Here is a 12,624-nt window from a genome sequence, read left to right on the forward strand (position 1 = left end):
CATATGGCTTTACAGGTGAATGACAGCAAATATTTAAAAATGTTAACACCAATCCTTAAACTCTTCAAAGAAGATGAAAGAACACTTCCCTCATTCTATGAGGGCAGCATTAACCTGAAGCCAAATCCAGATAAAGACATCACAAGAAAAGAAAATGAGACCAATTTCTCTTATGAATATAGATGCAAAAATCCTCAACAAAATACCAGCAAATTGAATCCAACAGGATGTTAAAGGATTATACACTATAACCAAATGGAATTATCTCAGGAATGCAAGGATAGTTCAACCTAAGAAAACCAATGTAACACACCATTAATAGAATGAAGGGTAAAAACCCCCACATGATCAGCTCAATTGATGAAGAAAAGGCATTTGCCAAAATACAACACCCTTTATAATAAAACCATTTTTAAAAAAAGGAATAGAGGTAAACTTCCTTGACATGATAAAGGGCATTTATAAAAAACCCACACCTAACAATTATACTTAATGGTGAAAGACTGAAAGCTTTTCCCCTAAAAGGATGCCTACTCTCACCACTGCTATTCAACATTGCACTGGAAGTCCTGCCAGGGCAATAAGGCAAGAAAAAGAAAGAAGAGTATCCAAAGAGGAAAGGAAATAGTAAAACTATCCCTAAATACAGATGGCAGGATGACATATATAAAAAAGCTTGAAAAATCTACAAGAAAAATATGAGAGCTAATAAATGAATTCAGCTGGGAGTAGGTATAGCTCAGTTGGTTGAGTGCCTGCTTCCCACATATGAGGTGCCAGGTTCAAACTCTGGTGCCTTATTTAAAAAAAAAAAAAAAAGAAGAAGAATTGAGCAAATGAACTGAGAACAGTGACTGGAACAAATACTTGTACACTATTGTTCATAGGATCAATATTCACAATAGCCTAAAGGTGGAAACAATACAAGTGTCCATCAACAGCTGAATAAACAAAATATGGTAATATTCCACACAATGGAATATTATTCAGCCATCAAAAAATGAGGTTCTGATACATGCCACACATGGATGAACCTTTAAGCATTATGTTGAATGAAATGAGAGAGACACAAAAAGACAAATACTGTATGATTCCACATATGTAAAATATCTAAAATAAGCAAATTAACACAGAGGGTAGATTAGAGAGCCAGGGGAATGGAGGGAAATGGGGTGCTCTCTCATAATATGTATAGAGTTTCTGTTTGAGATCATGAAAAAGTCTTGGTAATGGATGGTGGTGATGGTAGCACTACATTGTGAATGTCAATAATAATACTGACATGTATTCTTAAATGGGAAATTTTTTGTTTTATACATAGTCCTACAATTAAGAAAGCATGCTTGTATTATCTAACATCTATAACTATATTGTCTTTTGGAGTAACAGAAGTTGTTAAACTTTTTGCCTTTTTACCCTTTTGTCATTCTGGGCAGTCAGGGGCAATGTGATGTAGGGGGACAGATTCAGCCATTAATTATCCTAAACCACATTATATACACATCCTAATAAAGACCTTCACTTGTTCCCTTACAAGGGAAAAATACAATTATGAGTCTCATTATAAGACGGCAGGTGGAGTTGTCTTAAAGGGAAAGGTCTCATTTCAAACTCGTTGATGCATTATACTCTGCCATGCCAGCAAAGTGTTCTATGCTGTTCAATCTGCAAGAGTCACAGTTTAAGGAAGGACAGCAGCACCCAAGGATGGTAGGTCTGTGCAAACCCAACATTGGGAGTTTTATGAGGAAGCTTCCGATACTATACATTTTCCTTTCTAAATTTTTTGAGTTTTCTACAGTAACATCAAAGACTAGTTTAGGCATAAGGAGAGTCCACATAGACACGTATAGGGCCCCAGCAAGAAAAGGAGACCCTAGATTACTAATAAAGATTTTTACTAGCATTTTTTGTATAAAATGTGGTCTTATAACAAAGCTTTGGGTGACTCCTATATCCATGTGCTTAAGATTCCCAACCAGCAAGGCTGCTTAGGCCAGTACCATGGTGAAAGGACCTCATTTTCCCTAGCTTTTACAGTTTGAGGCATAGGCAACAAAGGATTATTATCACTTCCCTTTTTGGGCTATAGGGCAGCTGGCCCTTTAACTTGTATTTTGAACACCTGCGTTGGTCCTGCTGTTTGCATTCCAACTGGAGCAGGGGATGCAGCCTGCTGTGCTGAATTTAAATGGGTTAAGACTGGATACAGGGAAGCAGACTTGGCCCAATGGATAGGGTGTCTGCCTACGATATGGGAGGTACGTGGTTCAAACCCCCGGCCTCCTTGACCCATGTGGAGCTGGCCCATGTGCAGTGCTGATGCATGCAAGGAGTGCCCTACCACAAAGGGGAGCCCCATGTGCAAGGCGTGCGCCCCGTAAGGAGAGCCGCCCAGCATTAAAGAAAGTGCAGCCTGCCCAAGAATGGCGCCGCACACACGGAGAGCTGACACAAGATGACGCAACAAAAAGAAAGATTCCCGGTGCTGCTGATAAGGATACAAGCGGACACAGAAGAACACACAGCGAATGAAAACAGAGAGCAGACAACTGGGGGGGAAGGAGAGAAATAAACAAAAAATAAAAATCTTAAAAAAAAAAAAAAAAAAGACTGGATACGGCCTTAGTCCATTGTAAAAATTCCTTATCGCCTTTTATTTTTTTAAAAGGCAATTCATCCTTTCTATAAGGTCTGTTCAGGTGGGGTTATAGGGTAAACAGAGGAAAGTCTAAAAAATATCCTGACCCATAGCTCAAGACTGCTTAAGGTGACCAGTAAATGGAGTTCCTTGGTCACTGTCAATTTGGGCTGGAATCTGGTATAGGGCACTCACTTTTTCTAAGCAGTGAATACTGGCCCATTGGTTGGCTTTTCCTACTAGGAAGGCCAACAAATTTCATGTCGCTGTCTGCGACAATGCAAGCATACCCTGCCCCTTCTCAGAGCAGGGGGGGCCAATGTAATCCACTTGCCTTTGCCTAATATGTCCCATCCAGGGAGGTAATTGCTGGAGTTACCAGAGGGAACACAAGGGATACTTATGGGTGATATCCACAAGCTGCTGGCTGGTGAGTGACAGGCAGCTGGAATGCTGACCTTGGCACCACAGGGTCTGGTAGCCACGATGTCCACTTTTCCTGTGGAGCCACTCTGCCACTTTTTGTATCTCAGTGGTACAGCTCCGGACCTTTATGAGGGCATCTGCCTCAACATTCCTGAGAAGGGTGTTAGAGGAGTGGGTAAGGACATGATAGGCAATTACCTGTCAGCTGCTGACAGGCATCCCAGGTGTCCTTCCATGATCCCTTCCCCCACAACAGTCCATTGCTCCTGTTTCCAAGGTACCATCCAGGTAGTAGGGCCTTTGTTTACTGCCCATCAGTACAGATTGTTAATGTGTTCCCAGGTTCACATACTAGAATCATCCCTATGGTTTTTAGTTCAGCCCACTGACTGCTTTGCATGGTGCCTGTTTCTTACCAAATAATGTTAGTACTAGACTGCACAGCCACAGTCATTGACACAGGAGGCTATTCACTAGCTGAACCATCCATGTACCATGAATTCTCTAGAACTGTCTATGCCTTCTTTAATGGGCACTTCAATGGTCACCTTGGGGGTTGTGACTTGGGTTGAAGAATCTTCCATGTAACACATGGGGCCTAGGATCTCATGCATTTCAGTGCTTAATGGGCTAGAATTGAAGACACTGCACTGTAGCAGGTAAGCTTTCCACTGTTAAGATACTTAATTGTGTACTACCAGAGTGAGGCTTGTTCCCAATATTCACAATCCACCCCTGGGTAGGACAGCAGTCTTCCGAGTGACTAGGTACTTTTGGGTTAAGCTGTTGTAGAATTTGAGACAGGTTCAATTATTTGCGTAGAGAGAGGCCAGGACTCAGGAATGATTTTGAGAAGGAAAAATGTTTATTGACAGCTGGCTGGACTCCGGAGCTTTCTGTTTCAATCCCCAGGCCCTAACAAGATTTTTTAATCCCTTTTATACAGAGAGGAAAGGCCAAATGGTCCTTTTGTTTCAGTTCTCAATAGGCTTGAATTAGCATATATATCTTCCACATCTTAGGTAAGCTTTTAGCATGGACCTCAGGCATTCTAGATAAGCTTTTAGCATATTCGGTTTGCATTTCCCCTGAATACTTAAAGTTTATAGACCTTGCATTGTTAAACTGTTTCCTGGGACTGGAGTCCTTGCCATGGTCACTAAGGGCAGGACTGCAGCCTTTTATCATCCCACACCCACAAGTCACAGATAGTTTAGGTTATCTCTGAAGAGACAAAGAGCCTCCCACCCATAGCCCACATCAAAGCCCTCACTTGCAATAGGGCATGGTATGCTGCACATAGTTGCTTTTTAAAATCCAATCTTTCTACAATTGTGACCAAAACCCAAGGGGTACTTGTTTGGAATGCTACCTTTACCACAAACTCTACCCAAAGTCAACATCAGTGCTGGCCACATTCAATTCAAAGGGTAAAATCAGGGTCCACCCTGATTCAATGGTTGAGCTTATGCTATTGCCCTCTTTGCTTCTTTAAAAGCAGCCTGCTGGGGGTCCTTCATTCTGAGGTATGACCTTTCCTCATTAGCATATACAATGGTTTAATTTTTGAGCTAAATGAGGGGTGAATGGTCTCCAGTACTCCCAACAATTCCAGGAAGGCCATTAATGGTTTTGGAGTCTGTGGTGTGGGAAAACATTGTACTTCATCAATTACAGCAGAGGTACGTATAGTCTTTGTCTTACCAGACCAAACAACAACCAAGAGTTTGACAGAGCAGCCAGGGCCTCGCAGCTTATCCCAACTGATTTCCCACCCTGCCTTTCAAGATACTATTGTCTTTGAAGCTTTTAATTCTGAAAGAGAATTACTGGTTAACATATCATATACAATGAAATAGGGTTAATCACAGGTGTCTTTCAAGCAACCAGATCCTTTGCCACAAGGCCATGACATATGGTTGAGCTATGCACATAGCTTTGGGGAAGGATTGTAAAAGTCTGTTGTTGGCCTTCCCATGATGTTGACTTGACTTGTCTAAGAGGTTGCTAAAAAAAGGATCAACAAGATCTTAAACAAAGTGATAGTGACATAACTGGATATTTATGACTGCTGAATACAAAGGTGGTATTACTTTATTTAATTTACGATAATCTACTGTTATGCTCCATGTTTCATCAGGCTTTGTACTAGCCACAGCACTACTGATAGGACTGTGGGTGGTTATACTCCCACCCTTTCTAATTACTTAATTGTAGCAGTAATTTCCTGTTGTCTTCTCAGGAGTTTGTACTGTTTGGTTGCCACAATTCTTCAGGGTTAGGGCACCTTAACTGGGGACCATTTAGCTTGACCCTTTAGCATCACCTTTATTACTCTGTATTGGAGGCAGAATTTCTCTTTGGTAGTCTGTAATGTGGCACTCCAGAGAAAGTCAATTCCTAAAATAAATCTGGGTATAGGGGAAATATACACTGTATACATTTGGGGAGGTAAAGGTCCATATGTGTAAAACTAAATTTTGTTGCTTAGCATAAATTGCTTTTCCCCATAGCCGTTTACAGTCAGCACTGGTTTGTGTGCTACTTTGCCATGAGTTAAAGTACAATTAAAGCCAACACCCTTTGCTGATTAATAGGGGACCAATAAATAGTTAACTCTATATGTGGCCTCTGATCCCCTGGGTCACCAGTTATTGTTCTTATCCTGGGATCTTAAGCCCTTCCTTACAGTAAGGAGAAGGGTGCCCGCTGAGAGAACAGAAGGTTCCTGGAGTTTGGACGGCAGCTTTATTCCTATTTTCCTTTCTCTCCCAGCATTCTGAGGGGACAGTTGTAAATTTCTTGTCCTGAGAGAGCTTACTCCAGAGTTTTACTAAAACAGTGTTAGGCTGCCTGTCTATTGTTTCTAGCTCAGTGCCTGCGGTAGGAAGATCTACCCACATTTGCTTACTCAACACACAACTAGAACCATCAAGTCCTCTCAGCCCAGAGCTTTTTCCTGCCAGCAGGACCCTACCCCCCTTTCTCCACAGCCTTTCCAATTCCCCTAAGTTTGCAATGGCCTGCGCAGCTTGTAACACAGGTTGACAACAGAGGTCCATAAAAACGGTCAGGAGCAGTATATAGCACAGTCTCTTTCACCCCTGCAGTAAAAGCTTCCGCATCAGGCCCCACAAAACTGGTAGCATAAATAACATGTTTCAACCCCAATCCCCACATAACATCCTGTACTCTTCCAAAGACTGTCAATGAAGGGTCGCATGGGATATGCCCCCCTCATTAAGCCAAGCAGCCCTGAATCTAACAACCAACCGTACCAGCAGTACCACAGCTTTTGCTTCACTAGAGGTGGTATATAAACACTGATGTAGAGAAGGGTAGTTGTTAATGGATTCCAGTTTGCTCATTTCCACCCAGACAGTACAACTCCTTCCACTACAGTGTCCCAAAATCTCAGAAGCCAGTTAGGCAGGGACTCTCTAGATTTTCTGCCAGTACCTTTGCCCTAAATCATCCAACTCAGCAGCAGTACAGTCTCTCATAGCTGCATGTAACTTCTGCTTTGGAGGTTGGAACTGTTGGACTCCAGGGAGCTGATCTTGTAATTACTTCCACTTCTGTTATATTACAGGGTATGCCCACGGGGTTCCTCATTTTCTTCTACCTCGTCTTCCTCTTTCCTCTCAACTGAGGAGTTCATAGGATCCCATGCCTTACAGTCCCATCCAGGAGTGGTTAATCTCCTCTGGACCTGGACTTGAGGCTGGCTGAGGCCCCTAACCCAAGCATATCTACAAGCCAGGGTTTCTGATTGATTATCAACTTGGTGCAGGTAATCAGTTAAAGAATTCCTTAGCTCTGCCTGTGCCAGGCACATATCCCTTTCTAGCTTTAACTCTTCTTCTAAACAGCACACATAGGTCCTTTCCACTTGTTCTGCCTCAGTAGCCACTTATAAGGCTCCTAACCGGGGCCATGTGATAGCTGCTGCTATCTGGTGGTCTCCCTTCTTATTTAAGTGCAGCTGCTCTGCTACCTACTATAGCACAGTCAGTATATCTGCTCGAGTTGCCAACCTGGGATTTCTCCCACTGACTCTCCTTTCCCTGAGCTCATGCCCGCTACTGTCGGTGGTCTCTTGGTCTCCTGGCTGGCTCACCAATTGTTTCAACCCAACTCCTTAAGGACATGGATTGGTGCAGCCACGAGACCAATGAAACGCACTCAACATTGAGTTAAGACATAGGTTTTATTGGAACTTATGATGAGGAGAGAGTCTCCAAAGGCAGCGTTCTGGAGAATAAGGATAGTGCTCCACGAAGAGGTGGGAAAATGAAGGAAATATAAAGGGTCTCAGAACAAAGACATTCCAGAAGAGTTTCTGCTAGAGTTAAAGAAGCACACAAATGGGATAAGTGTACAGTCTGGAGAAAATTACAGTCTATGATGCCATCTGTACATTTTTTCCCCTCTGGGGAGGGCCATTAATCTTAAATTTATGTCCTGGTCATGCAGGCAGCTATGTGCTGCAAGCTTTGTCTCCTTGAAGGAGGGGGAGCCTGGTCCTGAGCTCCTACAAAAACCAAAAATGCTTTTGATAGAACTCTATTTTTCAAAGTGTCAATGGTTTTCTTAAACAGTAACATTTAGACAGATAATTTGAACTATACAAAAAGGAATCAACAGTTACATATTCAAATGATCTAGTGTAGATAACATTCATTTAGCTCACCATGCATAACTTGAGGAACCAATTCTGAAAGATGGAGGGGGAAATTCTCAAAATTTTACAGTTTTGGCTTTGCTTTCTCTAGCCATCTCTATTATTAAATTAAGTTCCTGAAGACAGTGAGAAAAGGAAATATAGCATCTCTTAAATACAGAGCTGCAAACCACCCATCAAAGTTATATGCCACTATCTGCAATTTAACGTAGTATTTGGCTACCCAAAACAAGAATAATCACAAGCCATCCTTTGACAAGACTATAACTGGAAATGATGTATTAGAAACGATAAATTTACATACAAGCTAATTTTGGCCCAAAGTAAATAGAGCTTTATAAAATTGGAACAGTATCTTTAGGGTTTTCATATGCCTTTTCTTAAAAGAGATACATCACAAAACTTCATGATAATGAAGTTTTCTATGATCAAAAAAGTTATTTAAATGTTTAAAGTTATTTTTAAATTACATCATTCATATTCTATATTCTTATAAGACTTATTTAACTGGCTGTATTACTCAGTCAAAGGGATGCTGATGCAGAGTACCAGAAATCTGTTGGCTTTTATAAAGGGCATTTATTTGGGGTAGAAGCTTCCAGTTGCCAGGCCAGAAGAGTCCAATGCAAGGTACCATGAGAGGTACTTTCTCACCCGTAAATCTGTTGCCACATGTTAATGCAAGATGGCGGGCAATGTCTGAAATGGTTCAGCCTTCCTTCTTCCTCTCAAGGCTCTATGGTCCCAGCTTCTTCCAATCTCAGCTGTAGGCTGGCACAGGGATCGTCTCTCTTCTAGAGGTTCATTTCTTTCTGGAGGCTCATTTCTTTCCAGACTCAGCTGCTCTGGTCTCTTCACGAGATCAGCTGTAGACTATCAGGCTCATCTCTCTTCCTGGGGCCACAGGATCCTATCGGATGAGCTGTCTCTTCCTATGTGTTCTTCTTCTCTGTGTTTACTTCCATGTAAGAGTCTGTTTTATCCCCACCAAAGGGGTGGGGACTCAATCCTGCACAACTTAATGATGTGGTCAAATAAAAGCCCTAATCTTGATTTAATAAAGTAAAAGTGGAACCTCTGAATCTAATACAGTCTAATATACCCAAAGAAACAGACCACTTTCAAACACAATTCAATATCTATTTTTAGATTCATAAACAATACCAGACTGCCACACTGGCTGACCTTAAATGTGAAAATGACACATTTTCCTCTAATAAATCTATTCTTGAAGACGGCTGCCAAATTCAGATACCGAAGCAATAAAGCCTGCTCTGGGCATAACTGTCACTGTCCAAATAGCATTATGAGCACTCACCTTTCAGAAAAACTCTGACTTACTAAATAGCTCCTTTACAGCCTGTTAACCAAATAAAAATATAATAGGCACAACAAAAGGTTATTGGAAAAGGATAAAATGCTTATAAATAAGAGCTAATAAATGGACAGGCTTCAGTGAAATCCATATCTCTAAAATTTTCTACTAGGGTAATGGGTGTAACTCAGTGGTTGAGCACCTGCTTTGCCATGTACAAGTTCTTAGGTTCAATCTCTGGTACCAACAAAAAAATAAATAAAAATAAAAACTAAAATTTTATACTAAATTCTAAGTTTGAGGCTTTTTTGTGGATCCCAGGAAAGATCATATTATTGAAGGGAAGCCATTTCTGTGGGTGTGGGGGCCTTTGACTGCATTAGTTCAGTAAGACATGACCCTAGGTGGGTTTTGGCCCTCTTGCTGGATAGTTTATAACTGGAGGACTGAAAGCAGAAATACACAGAGAAAAAGCTGTAAAGAAGCTCAGGAGAGAGGAAGTCACAGACAAATCAGACAGAAACTGAAGCAACAAGACCAGTAAGGGAAGCATATATCCCCATGCACCTTGCATGGGATACCTTTTACAAAAACGAAAAACTCAAATGGATCAATGACCTAAACATAAAATTCAGCCCCATAAAACAACTAGAAGAAAATGTAGGGAAACATCTTCAAGATCATGTGGAAAGTGGTGGTTTCTTAAACCTTACACCCAGGAAGCAGACTTGGCCCAATGGATAGGGCATCCGCCTACCACATGGGAGGTCTTCGGTTCAAACCCCGGGTCTCCTTGACCCATGTGGAGGTGGCCCATGCGCAGTGCTGATGCTCGCAAGGAGTGCCGTGCCACGCAGGGGTGTTCCCTGTGTAGGCAAGCCCCACGCGCAAGGAGTGCGCCCCATAAGGAGAGCTGCCCAGCGTGAAGGGGGGTGCAGCCTGCCCAGGAGTGGTTCCGCATACACGGAGATAGCCGACACAACAAGATGATGCAACAAAGGGAAACAAAGATTCCCGGTTCCCCTGATAGGGATGGAAGCGGTCACAGAGGAACGCGATCACAGAGGAATGCGCAGGGAATGGATACAGAGAGCAGACAATGGGGGGGGGGGTAGGAAAAAAAAAAACCAAAAACCTACACCCAAAGCACAAGAAACGAAAAGAAAAAGTAGATAAATGGGACCCCCTCAAAATTAAACACTTTCTCCTTCAAATGATTTTATTAAGAAGGTGAAAAAGCAGCCTACTTATTGGGATAAAACTTTTGGAAATCACATATTCAATAAAGGTTTGATCTCCCTGTCATATAAAGAGATCATGCAAAACTCAACAATAAAAAGACCAAGCAAAATATAGAACTGCCCATATGAGCCAGCAATTCCACTACTAGGAATATATTCAGAAGAACTGAAAGCAAGGACATGTGCACACTGATGTTCATAGCAGCATTATTCACAATTACTAAAAGATTAAAACAACCCAAGTGTCCATTAACCAATGACCAGATAGACAAAATGTGATATATACATATGACAGAATACTATTCAGCTGAAATAAGAAATGAACTCGAGATGCATATGACAACATGGATGAACCTTGAGGACATTAGGCTGAGTGAAATAAACCAGACACAAAAGGACAAATATTGTATAGTCTAGTATAAACTAAATACAATGAGTAAACTCATGGAGCTAAATTATGGACTATAGGATACTAGGAAATGTGTTTTGAGAAGGGGAGCTGATGCTGAATGTATGTAGAATGTTTAATGGGGGGACTGTAAAAATGTAAGGAAATGGTTAGTTGAAAGTAACACATTAGAGTGAATATAACCAACATTGCTGATTTATAAATGTGATTGTGGCTGAAAGTGGTAGTCTAGGGAGGTTAATGTCATTTGAAAAAAAGCTAGAGAATAATCTAGGGACTGTATAACATAGTGATTTCATTGGTAGATAATGATTGTGGTTAACAGTACAAATATAGACAGTTCCTCTATTACAAGATGTTAAGAATATGGAGAGGCATGGAAATATGTAACTAACATAATGTATAGACTATAGTTAATAGTAATATTGTAATATTTTTACAGAAATGGCAAAGAAGGTAGTATATCAATGTTAAGAGTCAATAACAGGGAGGCATAAGCAGGTACAAGAATTTTCCTTTTGAGGTAATGAAAATGTTCTGAAATAGACTGAGCTGATGACAGCATAACTTGGTGATGAAACAGAGGGCGACTGTTTACACTTTATTTTTTTTTGTTTTTTTTTTTTTAAGATTTATTTATTATTTCTCTCCCCCTTTCCCCTCCACCCCAGTTGTCTGTTCTCTGTGTCTATTTGCTGTGTGTTCTTTGTCCGCTTCTGTTGTTGTCAGCGGCACGGGAATCTGTGTTGTTGTTGTGTCATCTTCTTGTGTCAGCTGTCTGTGTGTGCAGCGTCATTCCTGGGCAGGCTGAACTTTCTTTTGCGCTGGACGGCTCTCCTTACGGGGCACACTCCTTGCGCATGGGGCTCCCCTGCGCGGGGACACCCCTGAGTGGGGACACCCCTGCGTGGCATGGCACTCCTTGCGCACATCAGCACTGTGCGTGGGCCAGCTCCACACGGGTCAAGGAGGCCGGGGGTTTGAACTGCGGACCTCCCATGTGTAGACAGACACCCTAACTACTGGGCCAAGTCAGCTTCCCTGTTTACACTTTAGATGGACTGTACAAAGCAGGCAACCACATAACCCACTAAACTCCATGTTGAATGACAGTCTGATTAATAGTACAAACATGAGAATGTTCTCTCATGAACTATAACAAATATATAATACTAATACATGGTGTTAATAACAGGATGGTTTGTGGGGAAAATACACCAAATATAAGCTATGGATTGTAGATAGCAATAATATGATGATGTTCTTTCATAATTTGTAACAAATAATGTGCCACAACAATTTAAGGTGTTGGTAGTGGGGTGATATATGGGAATCTTATATGGTATGCATGATTGTTTTTTCAACTCACAACTTCTCAAAAAAAAAAAGACATTACAAAAAAAGATACTTAGCTGTAAAAATTTTTATCAGCTGGTTAAAACACACATTGCTACAGATCAACAGAAAGGAAACACTAACTTCCTCTGATTTCTTTAGCCAAGCCTTTCTACTTTTTGGAATTTCAATTTCCTTATTTGAAAACTAAAGTGACTGAAACAGTCTCTAAGGTCCTTTAGAGTTATAAAAGATTCTAATATATAAACATATAGTTTTACTACACAGAACACTCAATCTTAAAAGATTTTCTGAGGTAACAATTTTTATTTCTGTTCTTTTTTAAATGTTTCCAAATTTTTTCAAGTGTTAGTATATACCACTTAGAATAAATATATAATCTTTAAAAATTGAATTTTACTAAGTTTCATGATTAATCTGAATAATACTTGTAAAAAGCCCAAATAATATAGTATTTGATTTTATTCTAGCCACTTTTCCTGGAAGTCTTTATTTTTTTTTTTTCAATATAAATTATTGGAAATAGCAGCATTCCATCTCTCTAATTTTGGA

General features: G+C 40.8%; 1 protein-coding gene across 33 annotated transcripts in view; it reads right to left on the reverse strand.

Moving 5' to 3' along the window:
* The window catches only part of RNF19A (ring finger protein 19A, RBR E3 ubiquitin protein ligase), a 94,406-nt gene that overhangs the window by 61,931 nt on the left and 19,851 nt on the right, over nt 1-12,624 (reverse strand). The window lies entirely within an intron of this gene.

Source organism: Dasypus novemcinctus, chromosome 14 (assembly GCF_030445035.2).
Source record: "Dasypus novemcinctus isolate mDasNov1 chromosome 14, mDasNov1.1.hap2, whole genome shotgun sequence".
NCBI lineage: Eukaryota > Metazoa > Chordata > Mammalia > Cingulata > Dasypodidae > Dasypus > Dasypus novemcinctus.